Raw genomic sequence first — 16,521 nt, 5'->3', positions numbered from 1 at the left:
GCTGAAACTCCAGTACTATGGCCACCTCATACAAAGAGTTGACTCATTGGAAAAGACCCTGATGCTGGGAGGGATTGAGGGCAGGAGGAGAAGGGGACGACAGAAGATGAGATGGCTGGATGGCATCACCAAGTCGATGGACATGAGTCTGAGTGAACTCTGGGAGTTGGTGATGGACAAGGAGGCCTGGTGTGCTGCAATTCATGGGATTGCAGAGTCACACAAGACTGAGCGGCTGAACTGAACTGAACTGAACTGATATGCTGTCTACAGGAAACCCACTTTCAGATCTAGGGACACATGCAGATTGAAAGTGAAGGGATGGAAAAAGGTATTCCATACAAATGGAAATCCAAAGAAACAAAGCTATAGTAGCAATCATCATATCAGATAGAATAGACTTTAAAATATAAAGACTGTTACAAGGGACAAAGGAGGGGCACAAAGGGATCAATCCAAGAAGAAGGTATAACAATTGTAATTATATATGCATCCAATATAGGAGCACCTCAATATATGAGGCAAATACTAACAGCCATAAAGGAAGAAATCAGCCATAACAATAATAGTGGAGGATTTTAACACCCACTTTCATTAATGAACAGATCAACTAGACAGAAAATCAGTAAGGAAACACAGCCCTTAAATGATACATTAGAGCAGGTGGACTTAATAGATATTTATAGAGCATTCCATTCAAAAGCAGCTGAATATACATTCTTCTCTGTGTACATGGAACATTCTCCTGGATTGACTGCATGCTGGCCAACAAAGCTAGCTTTGGTAAATTTAAGAAAGTTGAAATCATATGAAGCATCTTTTCTGGCCACAACACTATGAGTTTAGAAACTAACTATAAGAATTTATAATCCCATCTCTCATTTATCTGCTCTATTTCATTAATATATGTAACTTCAGCTTAGACTCACAGCTTGAACATCATTTACTTGCTAAATTGTATCCCCAACTCAGGGTACCCCCCCTTTGCATGTATTTTACTTTTCCTCAGACCGGTACTTCTCAATTTTTTTCTCATTATCACTCACCTCCCCACCCCAGGAGCCATTTTAAGCATTTTTTTCTAAACACCCCCCCAAATTAAATATTCAGTTATAAGATTTGTTACGTATTGTAGTTTGAGAGATCACAAACCATTCTAATATCTAATTTTATTTTTATAGTAATCTAATACTGTTTTTCACTGCACCATTCCCACTCCAGGATGTATATGTATGTATGGTTATCATCTCTGTATGTATGTCGTAGACCTTCATCCAATCTATCAAGTGTTAAAGGTAAAAACATACATCTGAATTGAATGTGATCCTTACAAAACTCTAAAGACACCATCATGGAAAAAAATACAATCCGAGATTATAGCTGTTAGAAATTCCTCCATTATGTTCTAGTAATATCTCCCAAATATTTTCTGTCTTCCTAATGTATGTATCCTTTGTTCCCCTCCTCAGTGCCTATACATACACCCAGAAGATGACATAATGCCTTCTTTTTACTAAGAATATTCAAGTCATTCAAGGTTAATTTTTGTAGCTTCCCTTGCCCCTGTCTCATTTCCTACATGTTCATAGATGTCCTCTTTTTTTGCTCTTCCAGGGGAAGAAGAATTGTGTTGTCTCCCTAATAAGCCTAGTGGTCACACCTGTGTTTGTGTGGCTTTAAATTGAGGCATAATTAATATGCAAAAATGCACAATATTTTTTGTTTGGTACAATTAGTTTTGACATTTTTATATACTCTTGTATTTACCTACAAAATAACATATAACATTTACCCCAGAAAGATGCCTCATGCCTCTTTCCAGTAAGGTACTCCCTCCTCTGAGGCAATCATTATTCAAATCAAAATTTTTCACCACAAACTAGTTTTAGCCAGTTACAGAACTTCATTTAAAGGTGAACATTTAATGTATACTTTTGGGCATCTGGATAATTTCATTTAGCATGATTTTTTGAGCCTTATCCATGTTGTTACATGGTACATTTTTTTAAATTGATGAGTAGTAGTATTTCACTGTATAAATTCCTGAATTTGTTTATCCATTTTCCTGTGGGTAGATACTTGGTTTATTTATAGACTTGAGTCAGCATGAATATTCATGCCGTGACTAGTTATATCCCAGTCTTTGTATGTTTGTTTTTCTTGGGTAAATATCTAGAAATAGAATTGTGGGTAGATAAATATTTAATGTTTTAAGAACCTGCCAGATAAACAGTTCTCCAAAGTAATTGTACCACTTTTCACTCCATTGGTGAAAAGATCCATTTGCATTGGTGAGAGATCCACTTGCTTAGCATCCTCACTAACATCTGGTGTTGTCAGTCTTTTATTTTAGCCATTAGCTATTAGTGTAAAATCTACATGTTATTGGTTCTTTTTCTCTCCCTTTCCCTGCCCATTATCATGTGCATTCTCTTCGATCTTCAGATTCTTCCCATTCACAAACTACCACATGCCCTACTTCTTCTGGGGAATGTCTCCATTCAGCTACTCCATTAAGTGGTTCTCTTCACTCCTTCCTTTCTCTGATCAAATTGGCAAAAAGAATAGTTAGCACTTACTGCTTCCCTTTCCCCCTTACCTGTTCATTCAGCTTCTGGAGCTGCTCTCTTAATATCAGCTGTGAATTCTAAAGACTCTCTCAGCTCTCACTCCTCTTGATTTCTCTGAGGTAAAGAATATGATCCTGTTGACCTCCTGGTACTCTGAAGCTCTCTATTTTGTTGCTCATAACACATTATCTTTCTTTTCTATTTCCTGCATCTGCTCTTCTTCTGCCTTCCCACTACATGTAGGAGAACTGAGAAATTCATTGATTGCCCATCACATACACACATATAGTGTGAATATACAAAACTTCCCACAATCCTGCCCCTTTCTTCTTTATTTTCTGCCACTCTGCCACACTGTATAAACCCAGACTCCCAGCCAAGCTGACTCCTTGTCACCATTCAAGAAATAGAAACATGCAGACTACATTTGAGAGACTATTACAAAGATTTTTAAGTGACAATTCTTCTAGTTCATCCAAAATATTATTTCTTTACATTTTATCATCTTATATTCCATGTCTGTACAAAACTGAATTATCAGAGAAATGATGAGAATGTTTACCTACTTTCTTAAGATTTGGGTGTTATTTATATATATACATATATATGTGTGTGTGTGTGTGTGTGTGTATATATATATACACACACACAGATTGCTAATTGTTGAAATATTTTCATAAGTAACTTTCCCCCAACAAAAACTCTTCTAAGTCATGCTGTGATTACTAATGATGAGAGCATGAGTGAGTTGTTTTAAATCTGTAGCATGGCTTGCAAGGAAGAAGGGTCCCTTTTCTCTGTCCTTTCTTTTGCTGCCATGGCTGCGATAAACTGCCATGGCTGCGATAAACACTCCTGAGGCCAGAAAACAGTCGTGCACAGGAAGCACTGTGGGGAAAGCAAGCTTTCAAGAACCGCAGTTTTGTTTATATTCTCTTGAAAGTGTTGGATGGTCATCATTTTTTCCTTGCATAAGTATTTCTGACAGAATATAATTAAACAGGCCAGACCACTTTGTCAAGCATAGGAGTTTTCAGTGGTCTTACCTGTCCTGAAAATCATGTTCCCACTCCTTTAATTCTCACAATCTTTCCTGGCCTCACTTTCAATCTAGTGCTCTTTAACTCCTGTACTGGGAAATGGCTTGGAACAACTGTTGACTCATAGCTTAAAGAAGGTACAATTCAATGAAAAGAATACTAGAAATGCAGGTGTTCACTGGAAATTCACTGGAAATAAAAATTGAGCAACTGTTTATCTCAAATTCAGTTGGAGATCAACTTTGCCTTCACATAGAGGTTAAATTCGGAATTTAATGTGGTAGAGATCCACAAAAAATTTCAAATCTAAAAATGCTCTGTGTAGGCCAGGAAGAGAAATGCCAAGTATAGGACTATGCATGCTGTCTGTGTCCCCTCTGGCCATGCTTGCCTGTGACCTACAGTTTGGTCCTGGGAAGCACCTTGAGGAGGAGAAGGAGGCCTTTGAGACTCTCTCCCTTCTTGCTGACTTCTTACTAATTCTGCCAACCTCCCTGCCTCGTGCAGGGCCCACTCTGGTGCTTTCCTGCTGTGCCACCTCTCTGCTGGGCAGCATTGTAGGGCTGTATGCCCTCAACCTTTCTGCCACCTCTCTTCTTCCAGGTAAAAAGAACGGTAACTAACACTTGAATGATAAATTACAGAGCACTTCCTCACATCTCATGTACCTGCCCACTAAGGGTTTCCAGAGGGCAGGTACCTTCACTCCCTCATTACCAACTGGGAGATGGTGAGGGATGTCACGTGCCATGAGCTGTGAAGTGAGACCTCCAGAGCCAGATGCTTGCTTGCATCACATGGCTTCACTCTGCACTCTCCCTGCGCTCTCCTCAGGAATAGGAGCTGTAGAGCTTAGTGAGTTTGGATCTCTGCTTTACCACATAGTAGTGTGTGACCCTGGGAAAACAATTTGATCTTGCAATGGCTCCAGTTACTCATTTACAAAGTAAAAATAGGACTTCCCTGGTGGCTCAGATGGTAAAGAATCTGCCTGCAATGCAGGAGACCTGGGTTTGATCCCTGGGTCAGGAGGATCCCCTGAAAAATGGAACGGCTACCCACTCCGGTGTTCTTATCTGGAGAATTACATGGCTGTAGCCTGGCGGGCTATAGTCCATGGGGTCGCAAAGAGTCAGACACGACTGAGCGACTAACACAAAGTAAAAATACTGCTAGTAACCAGGTCCTTCATGAGTACTAAACAAGAGAATGCATGTAAATACTTAATGTAGGACCTAACCCCCAATAAAGATAAAATAAGCCTTAGTTATTATTATTACTAGCCTAGGGATGTAATTTTTCTCTTCAATTTGAAGCTCATATTCTTGGCTAAAATTAATAATAAATCAGAAGTAGGTGGTACATTTTCTGTTCCTGCTGTTGAACAGCTTTAGTCAACATTCCACTTCCTTGAGACTCACTTTCCTTCTTTTCAAAATAAGAGATGGGACCAGATGATTCTGTAAGGCTCTCTTGCTGCAAGAATCAGTGGTTTTCACTATGATTCCAAGTTTCTCATCTCTATACTGAAATGGAAATGGAAGATCAGAAAGGAATTTGAAAGTCCCTATTCCCTTCAGAGGCAATCCTGCCTTGGAGCAGCATCGCCCCTTTGCTGAGAAATCAGTGAGCCTTCAGGTAGAAATTCCGGATGCTTATTCAGCTGGAGAGGAAGGGAGGAGCACATGGAGCCAGCAGTTACCGCATCCTCCCACACGCTCCACGCTCTGCTAAGCGCACCGTGTGTCGTGTTTATTCCACTCTTTAGAGGAACCCGGAGAGGTAGAGATAACTGTGCATCTTTCACAGATTCAGCCACTGAGGCTCATGGAGGTGTAACATCTAACCCAAGTCCTATAGCTGGTGAGAGCAGAGCCGGGATTTAGACAGCAATCCGCCTGAGCCTAAACCAGGGACATGCATTCAACTGCGTCATCCAGATGATCTTTTATCTATGGGGTAAATGAATCCTGCCTAAACCAAGCTAGTCTCAGCTGCCTTACTTTCCAGGAACCAACCTGGGGACATTATTTCTCTGCTTTCCTTCAAATTGCTAAAGAGCTTAGCATCAGCATTTTGTTTGCTTCGAAGACATGCTACTTGAGACTGGCCCCACCCCTCAGCCCACCTCTGTGTACTCATGGTGCAGAACTGGCTCCACACATGCAGGAGCAAGGCCATCAGGAACAAGCTTCCTGCTGCTAGGGTTCAGGGCAGGGACCTCACCAAGCAGATAAAGAGCCAAAGGAGCATAAGAGGAGGAGACTTGGGAAGAACCTTTTCTCAGGACCCACTCCTGCCAGCCCTGTGTGAGGTCTTTGTGTGAGCCCTGTTTCCATGTCTGTAGCTTGGTGACTAGACCATGTCAGAACTGTCCATCATTCCCTCCCTTGGCTTTCAGCTGGGGAGAGAAGTGTTAAAGACCACCCACACCACACAGGGTGGGCCCCCCTGTCACCTCCTACACTATGGCTCCAGACACCTGACTCTGGTTCTGCAAACCCACTGCAAGCAGGAGGGAGATGTACAGGGGATCTACTCTCATAATTCTAACTATAGTGAGTATGGCTTTGAATTGAAAAAAAATTCATTCTTCACCACGAATATATATGAATCTGTCCTCCAGACTATGTGGCTTCCATAAAGAATGAAGCAGAAAAACTAGGGCAAGCGCCCGTAAACTAGGTTTCCATTGCATCACCCAGTAAACTAGAACATAAAAGAGGCTACACAGGGTAGGATCCAGTTTTCTTCTTTACTTCTGCTAAGAAAGACAGTAGAGCCACAGAAAAATATGCACTCTGTAAAGACAGCCTTTTAGTCAGACATTCACAATTTGACTTTCACAGTTCAGTTTTTCAGAGGAGCTGGTAAAGATATGTCAGCTTCCACTGCCCCTCCCTTAAAGTCACCATCTTTTCCCTTTGTGAGAGACACTGTTCCTGGATCCAACAGCAAAACACCCCAGCAAAGGAATGGTAGTTAAGAGACTGCCCAGTACTCCAGGTTCACACTGTGGTTAATAGGAAATTTTACTGCATGCAAGGGGATTGCCAAATCCATTTATTTCTGTTACTGCATTTCCTAAATTCTCCCCAAATGTCAATATTTTTTTCAAAGCAAGCATCTGCTTTCAGTTTAAATGCATGTGTCATGAGATTTTACACAGGATTTGAAAAAGTTTTCTAAATTGACAAACTTAACAGGTCCTTAATTACCAAAGGAAAATGTGCTGAAGCCTTATTTGCTTTTGCTAAATATCTGTTACTGAGACAGAGCGAATGTTGTTACTTAACACATGAGAAAAACAGTCCCACTGCTGTATAACCAAAGGGAAAATTCCCTGTGAAACTACAAATATTCAATGGCAAAATTTGCACATTATGAACAAGATCTAATTTCTAGTTAATATTTCTCTTATGAAATCAGTGAGGAAGATGTTATTGGTCCCAGGATCCCCTTCTCAGGGATTTTAGCCTTTTGGAAGTTCCTAAGGGAGACCTAAGAGAGGCATTTTGCTTGCAAAATATTAGGAGACTTTTACTGCTGTCGATACATATGTGGACAACACAGGAGCTAAAACTTGGACACACAAAAGAACTTGGCCACAGAGCTTCTATGAGCAAAACAGCTGCTCTTGCAATTGCAGTGTCAGCCCTCAGGCACCCCTATATCACTTGGCATCTGGAATGTTGCTCATCTGGGCAAATCAGCTTTTTGCTCCGATTGTTCCAGAAAATCTTATCTCTCCTTTTTCTAGCTTTCCTCATCCTGATACATGTAGCTTTATATTAAGGATCAACTGATCATTCAGGTCCCACTTAGTAAGCAGGACAGAGTTTTTAAATTGTAGACTGAAGACCACCCTCAACAGAATCACCTGGGGGGCTTATTAAGATTCCTCGACCCTACCCCTGACCTACCGAATCTTAGGAGGCCTGGGATCCTTCCTTATACCAAACCCATATTGATTTTTTTTAAGGATTTTATGGAATTTGTTATAATACTGCTTTTTTGTTATATATATATATTTCTTTTTTTTTGTGGGGGTGCTGTGAGGCATGTGGGATCTTACCTCCTTGGCCAGCGTTGGAGCCTGCACCCCCTGCATTCATTGGAAGACAAAATCTTAACCACTAGACCACCAGGAAAATCCTTTCCTGTACTGATTCTTAAGCACTAAAGTTTGAGAACAGTTGATCTAAGGGAAAAGTGAAGACCGAATATTTTAGGTCCTACAGGATTATCAGTCTTCAGCTGGTGACTGTTTGACAGATGAGGATATTCAGGATGCAGAGAAGAAATAATATTGCCTAACCCAGGAGCAGATTTACTTCTCCCTGGTGCTTCCACTTTTCTGGAGTTCTCTGATAGTTCCATCAGTACCTGCAGAAGCCTTCACAGAAGCTCTGACAGGCCTCACAGTGTGATATGAATTTCCACGTCAGTTGTTGTTCAGTCACTAAGTTGTATACAACTCTTTGCAACCCCGTGTACTGCAGCCACCAGGCTTCTCTGTCCTCCACTATCTCCCAGAGTTTGTTCAAACTTATGTCCACTGAGTTGTTCATGCCATCCAACCATCTCATTCTCTGTTGCCCCTTTCTCCTCCTGCCCTCAGGATAAAGAAGTGTGCCCATGCCTAATTAGATGGGGGATGTACTGAGGTTTCATTTTGTCAGTTTATTCACCTGTTATGAAAAGCTCAGTTCAATTCAGTTCAGTCGCTCAGTCGTGTCCAACTCTTTGCGACCCCATGAACTGCAGCACGCCAGGCCTCCCTGTCCATCACCAACTCCCAGAGTTCACTCAAACTCACATCCATCGAGTCAGTGATGCCATCCAGCCATCTCATCCTCTGTCGTCCCCTTCTCTTCCTGCCCCCAATCCCTCCAGCATCAGAGTCTTTTCCAATGAGTCAACTCTTCGCATGAGGTGGCCAAAGTATTGGAGTTTCAGCTTCAGCATCAGTCCTTCCAATGAACATTCAGGATTGATTTCCTTTAGGACTGACAGGTTGGATATCCTTGCAGTCCAAGAGACTTTCAAGAGTCTTCTCCAACACCACAGTTCAAAAGCATCAATTCTTCAGTGCTCAGTTTTCTTTATAGTCCAACTCTCACATCTATACATGACCACTGGAAAAACCATAGCCTTAAATAGATGGACGTTTGTTGGCAAAATAATGTCTGTGCTTTTCAATGTGCTATCTAGGTTGGTCATAACTTTCCTTCCAAGGAGTAAGTGTCTTTTAATTTCATGGCTGCAATCACCATCTGCAGTGATTTTGGAGCCCAAAAAAAAATAAAGTCTGACACTGTTTCCACTGTTTCCCCATCTATTTACTTAAAGCATTTTCTCTGAAATTCAGAAAAACAGCCTGTGGACTTGCTTGGTTGTTGAGAGGAAATACACATCCTTGGTGAATCACATGCTTGGTGAAAATGTCACTTTCATATTTTCCACCTTTTGAATTGACTTGTCAATTCCGTCTAAAGGGCTAACAGAGTATTCCTATATAGATGGAGGCTTACATTGATAATGGGCTTTGGATTTCCCTAAATTGCCTATTATAGAGCCAAAAGAATGCATTAGGGAGTTTTAATACTGTCGAATGCTGTCCCAGAAGTGATCTGTACTGTCAGAATACATAGGTAATTCCCTTTATTAAGCATTTTGTAATGTCTATTTGAAATTTTCTGCCTCTCTTGTTATTCATTTTTACATGGAAATAACTACTTAAACCTTTCTTTTCTAAGAAGCTTTCCTGGCATGACTGAAAAAGAGACTTAAAATTGCTCCCGATTCTTTTGTGCCTAAATATTCACCTTTAGCCATCACCCCTGCAAAATGAAGACCCACTCCTTTGTGTGGCTCCAACATCAGCTGAGTTGGATTCTGAACTATCAGTCTGCCATTTAGGCCTTCTCGGCTTGGCATTTGCCTAAGAATGAGGTTTCCAGGGGTTTTGACTGTTTCAGTTACTGGGTTACTTTACATTCAGTGCAGCACTATTCATTTGTATACTTAGTGACAACTTTATACTAAAAATCCTTTGTGATATCAGACCAGACACAGGAAAAATTACTCTACCATCTAACTTTAATTTCTTATGAGTAGTTTGAAATGTGACAGTAAAGCTGTTTGGTGGCATTTCAGGGGAGGGAGAGGGGAGGCTCTGAAGAGCTCCAGCACCATAGTCCTTCATGTCTCAGCCAAGAAAGAATTCACCATGAGGCAAAGGAATAGATAAATGATTTATTAGAATAGGACGCTTGGGAGGCTTACAAGCAGGCTGGTGAGAGAGTGCCACACCTGAGAACTTAGTGGACTACAATTTTTTAATCAAAGAAAAAGTGGAGAGGTGGAGAAGACCTTCTTTGACTTTCTTGAGTCAACATCATGCTTCCATCATCACCTCCTCTCCCAGCTTGAGCAGGTAAGTTTTCTTGTCCCTATATGGTCAAAAAAGGTCCACAAATTATTGTTGTTTTTTTTTTAATGTGTGCAGAGAGTGTGTCCTAGAGATCATTAACTTGCTGAGTTCACTGGGCAGGATGTAGGTCTCATGCCACCATTGTTTTGTTGTTTGGGGGCATGTCTCGTGCTTCGGTTGCATGGTTTTATTGCTAAGCAAGCCTGCTTGATTTTGTTGTTAAGTGAAACTGCTTTCTTGAGTAATCATTAATTTACAGGGGTCTCACATATTTTTTTCTACTTACAATCCCCTAGTAGGATTAACTATTTTTAATCACCTACTTTGACCCTTTACTCTCTCCCTATCAGAAGTATATTACTTTGGAAGGAATTTCAAGAGCGCTGCATTCTCCTTAGTTTCAGAAACTAATTTTTAAAGAGAGAATATAAGTTTAATGGACGATTTTAGAAACATTAACAAGCTGATGAAAGCTAAAACATTTTGTAGCTACTGTGTGCCAGAGACACAGGGCAATCAGACAGTTGCCTAAGAAAGCAGTAATATTGGAGGTAGAGTCAGAACCCAGTCATTCTGGTTTTTGAGTCTGTGCTTTTAGCTACGATGCAGAGAAGCTGCTTAGCATTGCCTGGTAAATAAGAAGTGCTCAATAAATGGAAGCTATATTGTAATTTTCTTATGAGTCTAAGGCTTGGGGTGCTTCTTTGTTCCTAGGATCACTCCTATAATATTGAAAGAGCTGTAGAAACAGAGATATAAAATAAATAATTATATCACTCCCCTCTGTTATTTTTTTTAAGCTTAATTGGGAAGACTTATAAAGATCTAGGAATGAAGAAAATAGTAAAACCATGGTTTAAAAAATAACTTAGTAATTATTGGATTTCTGTTTGTACAGATTACCTTACTAGTCTCTGGGATGAAAGAAGTAACTAAAATTAATAAGACATGGGTCCTGCCTATGAAGGAGCTTACAGTCTAATAATGGTCACAGACAGAGAGTGACAGAATGGATGCAGAAATGCCAATCATGGTCCAGTGATGGAACATGCTAAATTTGAAGTTCCAAGTTGAATCCTAGTGTTATAGAAGCTGTGTGCTAAGAGCAAATCCTGTGAGCACTCCAAATCTCAGGGTTTTTAAAAATTTTTGTTGGACTGGTGGTTACTAGTATTGTTTTCTAAATCTTTAAAATGGAAATAATTATGCATAATTCAAAATGCTTAATAGGAATTAAATAATGCAAAGGAATCACTCACTCTGTCTTTAGCAGTGAATAAATGTTCAGCAAAGAGCTACTGTGAAACATGAAGCTTTGAAAACTTGACTGTGTGGAGCACTCACTGGCAGACTCACACCCTCCTGCTGGAGGCAGTGGGGGTACCCTTTAGGTGCAGTGCCAGGACCTTGAGAAGCAAAGTAGGCTCAAGCTTAGTTGCTCTTCAGAATGTTGAACTGAAGAACAAGGGGGCAGTTGCCCCTTTGGAGGCCAGAGCCAGGCTTTTATTCCCCTACTATCTTTTTTTCTTAATGGAGACTCAAAATAAAGTGAAAATTTAAGAAAGGTAGCATATATATGATCTGTGATTGTGTTACATGGTTAGGAGCTCTGATGAGAGGATAATCAGAGCTAGTAAGAGCACTACAATCTCAGAACACTAAGGTCTCTATATGAGTACACCAAGTGATTTTAACATACAGTGAGGGCAGAGATGTGCTGGAGTAGTGATCTTTTAGGTTCTGTAGGATAGATGTCAAAGGTCACTCAGTCTGGCTAGACTCATACTCACTAGTCCACACAACTGGGTATGTTTGTAATGGTGCTTAGAACCATATTATAGGGGATTTTAAACTAAGAGTCTGTGAGTAGTAGGGAATTAATGAAGATTTTTTTTATATAAGGCAATGTGTTGAGAGCAATACTCTAGGGGGGAAAAAATGTATCATTTAGTTGTCTCTATATAGTAGAAGGAGGGCAAAGAGGGAACTAGAAGTGGGGTATGAACTAAAGTGTTAGCAAGTGAAATTGAGTAAGATGCACTCCAAGCTGGAATAATAATTCAATAGAATTACAGGAATATTATCCTTGTTTTTTTTAATATAGGATAATTAACAAAGAAACATGGGCCATACATAATGCAGATATGAAAAGGATTCTATTGAATTCAGAAACAGGTTGAAATAGAGTTTAATTCTCACATAGTAATTACATACTATATGACAAGGAAGGTTCTACTTAGGTGATTATTTGTTATAAGTTAATGTGGAATGAAGCAGGGCAAAGGCTAATACAGTTCTGCCAAGAGAACGCACTGGTCATAGCAAACACCCTCTTCCAACAACACAAGAGAAGACTCTACACATGGACATCACCAGATGGTCAACACCGAAATCAGATTGATTACATTCTTTGCAGCCAGAGATGGAGAAGCTCTATACAGTCAGCAAACACAAGACCAGGAGCTGACTGTGGCTCAGATCATGAACTCCTTATTGCCAAATTCAGACCGAAATTGAAGAAAGTGGAGAAAACCCCTAGACCACTCAGGTATGACCTAAATCAAATCCCTTATGACTATACAGTGGAAGTGAGAAATAGATTTATGGGACTAGATCTGATAGACAGACTGCCTGATGAACTATGGATGGAGGTTCGTGACATTGTACAGGAGACAGGGATCAAGACCATCCCCTAGAAAAAGAAATGCAAAATGGCTGTCTGAAGAGGCCTTACAAAGAGCTGTGAAAAGAAGAGAAGTGAAAAGCAAAGGAGAAAAGAAAAGATATACGCATTTGAATGCAGAGTTCCAAAGAATAGCAAGGAGAGATAAGAAAGCCTTCCTCAGCAATTAATGCAAAGAAATAGAGGAAAACAATAGAATGGGAAAAACTAGAGATCTCTTCAAGGAAATTAGAGATACCAAGGGAACATTTCATGCAAAGATGGGCTCAATAAAGGACAGAAATGGTAGGAACCTAACAGAAGCACAAGATATTAAGAAGAGGTGCCAAGAATACACAGAAGAACTGAACAAAAAAGATCTTCATGACCCAGATAATCACGATGGTGCGATCATTGATCTAGAGCCAGACATCCTGGAATGTGAAGTCAAGTGGGCCTTAGGAAGCATCACTATGAACAAAGCTAGTGGAGGTAATGGAATTCCAGTTGAGCTCTTTCAAATCCTGAAAGATGATGCTGTGAAAGTGCTGCACTCAATATGCCTGCAAATTTGGAAACCTCAGGACTGGAAAAGGTCAGTTTTCATTCCAATCCCAAAGAAAGGCAATGCCAAAGAGTGCTCAAACTACCGCACAACTGCACTCATCTCACATGCTAGTAAAGTCATGCTCAAAATTCTCCAAGCCAGGCTTCAGCAATACGTGAACCGTGAACTTCCAGATGTTCAAGCTGGTTTTAGAAAAGGCAGAGGAACCAAAGATCAAATTGCCAACATCCGCTGGATCATGGAAAAGGCAAGAGTTCCAGAAAGACATCTACTTCTGCTTTATTGACTATGCCAAAGCCTTTGACTGTGTGGATCACAACAAACTGTGGAAAATTCTAATAGAGACAGGAATACCAGACCACCTGACCTGCCTCTTGAGAAACCTGTATGCAGGTCAGGAAGCAACCATGTCCATGCAGGACATGGAACCACAGCTTGATTCCAAATAAGAAAAGGAGTTCGTCAAGGCTGCATACGGTCACCCTGCTTATTTAACTTATATGCAGAGTACATCATGAGAAATGCTGGACTGGATGAAGCATAAGTTGGAATCAAGATTGCTGGGAGAAATATCAATAACCTCAGATATGCAGATGATACCACCCTTATGGCAGAAAGTAAAGAAGAACTAAATAGCATCTTGATGAAAGTGAAAGAGGAGAGTGAAAAAGTTGGCTTAAAGCTCAACATTCAGAAAACGAAGATCATGGCATCTGGTCCCATCACTTCATGGCAAATAGATGGGGAAACGTTGGGAACAGTGGCTGACTTTATTTTGGGGGGCTCCAAAATCACTGCAGATAGTGATTGCAGCCATGAAATTAAAATACACTTGCTCCTTGGAAGGAAAGTTATGACCAACCTGGACAGCATATTAAAAAAGCAGAAACATTACTTTGTCAACAAAAGTCCATGTAGTTAAGTCTATGGTTTTTCCAGTGGTCATGTATGGATGTGAGAGTTGGACTATAAAGAAAGCAGAGTGCTGAAGAATTGATGCTTTTGAACTGTGGTGTTGGAGAAGACCCTTGAGAGTCCCTTAGACTGCAAGGAAATCCAACCAGTCCATCCTTAAGGAGATCAGCCTTGAGTGTTCATTGTAAGGACTGGTGTTGAAGCTGAAATTCCAATACTTTGGCCACCTGATGTGAAGAGCTGACTCACTTGAAAAAACCCTGATGCTGGGAAAGATTGAGGGCAGGAGGAGAAGGGGACAACAGAGGATGAGATGCTTGGATGGCATCACCAACTCAATAGACATGGGTTTGGGTGAACTCCAGTAGTTGGTGATGGACAGGGAGGCCTGGCGTGCTGTGGTCATGGGGTCTCGAAGAGTCAGACATGACTGAGCGACTGAACTGAAATGAACTGAATGTTTCAAAAACACACCAGCTTCATAACTCCTACCAAAGGGTGAACAAGAAAGATCTACAGGAAAAATATACCTTTCCTACTAGTCCTCTTCCTTTCAGAAACATAAACAGAATTACCACTTACCAATTTCTTGGACTTTCTTTAAAAACTTTTATAATTATCTATCAACTTGTCATGTGCCTGACCCCTACTGGGAACTAAGGACTGTCAGAGGCTCCCAGGGAAAATAGAGTCCTCCAGGAATGCAGAGCCAAGACGAAGAGTCTCCTCTGCCCCAGTCTTTGTCTCTTGTAATATTTACACACCACATGAAATTAGAGGATGATGTGTTTTCTTAAAAATTTATCAGTCAGTCCCTGCAGAGATCAACAGAGGTACAGTTTTTCATAAAGAATTCAAAGTTCCCTGTGAATAATTTTGATGCTAACTTTTCCAATATGTCACATGAATGTGAATGGACAACCTCAAGTATTTAGATTCATGGACTGCACATGGTAATTAATCTCACTGAGTTTATATACAAAAGGTTAAGCTGTCATTCTAATTGATGTGAGTCATAACAAATGCAAGTCATTAAATCTTTGCTGTCAAATTGTTGTGGCTTTTTCTTTGCTGATTTTAAAGAATATCCGAGCTAAATTATGTCCTGAGGGGCTTGATTTTCAGCCTTAATTTTCTAAATCCGTATCTTCCTTTGGATTTTGGGGAAATTTCCAAATTAATGTTAATAAAGATTTACAAAATCCTTGGAGGAAGAGTTCTTCTAACCATGAAATCAATAGTTAAATTACCAGGATTAAAAATATGTTTTCATTTAAAAACATGTGCCCATGGAAGAATTACTTCAAAGTTTATTTTAGAAGAGAAACCCAAGTGTATGTAAACATAGTGAACTTCCATAGAGTCTTATAGACTCTTTTTGAATGTTTAACGACTAAATGAATGGATCAACAAGAAAACAACTTAGTGCTTTAAGAGCTGTAATGCAGATTTGTTAAACTATACATCTTTAAAGCCCTATCCCAAGGACGAGCCACTTAAGGAGGCACGTGTTACACCTTGATATCAAGAGGAGCCCAGTAGGAGTTAGCTAGATCCCAAAAAGGAGAGTATAGCATGGACAGGCACATCCCTTGGGAAACAGCTACAATTTATGGTGATAAATGTTTGCTAAACCGAATGGTAGTAAACACAGTATCTGTGCTGGAAACATGGCTTTTTTCCCAAGGTCTGTGATAGAAAACAGCCTTGTAGCATGCTACTTTTAGCACTTGGAACTCAAACGTATGGAGTCAGCACTGGGTTTCCCCTATAGATCTTCATCCCATAGAGCCTGAAGCCCTGCATAGAGGTTTTGTGGCAGGAGTTACTCTCAGGTGCCTTTGATAATTCAGGGAGAGAGCTGCTGAAATCTCAGTGTGTGTACAAATTACCTGAGAACCTTTTTTGAATGAAGGGTATGAGTTTTTTACCTCCAACTGGGGCCTGAGACTCTGCATTGCTAACTGGAGGCTAGGTGATGTCGAAGATACTGATCCATGGATCACACTTTGAGCATCAAGGTCATAAGAGGTGGATTTTAAGCATTTAGAGTAAGCAGATACGGTATGAGGGAAGAGCACTGGAGCTTGACTCAGAGTCCTAGTTATGTGAACATGATAAGTCGCTTAACTTTTCTGAATCCAAATTTTCAGATTAGAAAAATGAGTATGATAAAACAATACTTGCTGCATGAGATTGTTGTGAGAATTAATGTTATGTGAAAACTGACCAGAGCATTTGGTATATATTCATTGCTGAATAAATGATTGTTGATCCTATATAGTAAAAACATAAGCATACAATTCAGAGTTGGTAACTGATAAAGTTGA

The 16,521-nt window shown here is 40.2% G+C and overlaps 1 protein-coding gene across 2 annotated transcripts in view; it reads left to right on the top strand.

The window, feature by feature from the left end:
* The window catches only part of TMTC1 (transmembrane O-mannosyltransferase targeting cadherins 1), a 304,715-nt gene that overhangs the window by 245,730 nt on the left and 42,464 nt on the right, over positions 1-16,521 (top strand). The window lies entirely within an intron of this gene.

Source organism: Bubalus bubalis, chromosome 4 (genome assembly GCF_019923935.1).
Source record: "Bubalus bubalis isolate 160015118507 breed Murrah chromosome 4, NDDB_SH_1, whole genome shotgun sequence".
Taxonomy (NCBI): domain Eukaryota; kingdom Metazoa; phylum Chordata; class Mammalia; order Artiodactyla; family Bovidae; genus Bubalus; species Bubalus bubalis.
This window is presented reverse-complemented; position numbering and strand designations above follow the sequence as displayed.